We start from the raw sequence: 975 nt of genomic DNA, 5'->3' as shown, positions 1-975 counted from the left end.
TCTTTAATTGCAATGTCTGAAAGCAATGCAAGAAGTCAACGTCAAGAAATTCTTATCATGATATGAATTCTAGAACAAGGATAGAGCAATGACTGTAGAAAACACTAAGAAAAAAGTCAATTTCTCTGCTTTGTAATCAGAAGCGTTCTAGCTCATGTTATATAGCTACTTCACCATCTTCTCCCTTTTCTGTTTGTGCTGTCTTCTTAATCTTCTAGCACTGCTGATACTGTTAAGCCTCTGGCCAAGGAATTGCCAATATGTGACACCACAGCCCATATCTTTTCAAAGTGCCATCACAAATGTGCTCTTTTGTAGCACATGGAGGAAGGCATTTTCCTTTACAATATGCATGGCACAGGGGTCCCATCCCATGCCATCCTGTGAAAGTCCACACAGCTGAGATAACAAAATGGGGGTGAGAGAGTCGGACTTACTGAATTAGAACCATTGGTGGATAGCTTCTGGTGACAGTGTAGGGGAACAGAATCAAGGTCAGTGAGAACTGACCTTTGGGAACACTTCAGTGGGAGCGAAGATGAGGTATTCTGGGCCCAGCCTAGATGGTCTAGGGGAGGCAAACTATTGGCAAAATTGATTTATTGTGAAGGTATTAACAGGGGCTTAAGGTTTGGAGATGTGTAAACTAGAGAGAGAAGTGGAAGCTGTTGGAAAAAGAGAGAAGAGAACCGGCAACACAACAGAAAGTTGGACCTCGAATTAAAAAAAAATAGCTGATTTATTTTTGACGGAGGGAATTCTAAGAATAAAGAGGTGTACTATTTGATTTAAATTGTTTGCTGAACTATATTGTAATGTAAACTCCCTTGAGAGCCTCAAGAGCCTATGTTTAAAGCTTTTATATATATAATTTTCAGTTAGTGATAGTTAGGAAGTAAAGAGAAGTGGATGATGGCACAGTGCAGAAAAAGGTATCATGTGCAAGGAGTAAAATCCAGACTGAGGAAGAAAAAC

The sequence above is a fragment of the Mandrillus leucophaeus genome, unplaced genomic scaffold (genome assembly GCF_000951045.1).
Source record: "Mandrillus leucophaeus isolate KB7577 unplaced genomic scaffold, Mleu.le_1.0 Scaffold1034, whole genome shotgun sequence".
NCBI lineage: Eukaryota > Metazoa > Chordata > Mammalia > Primates > Cercopithecidae > Mandrillus > Mandrillus leucophaeus.
This window is presented reverse-complemented; position numbering follows the sequence as displayed.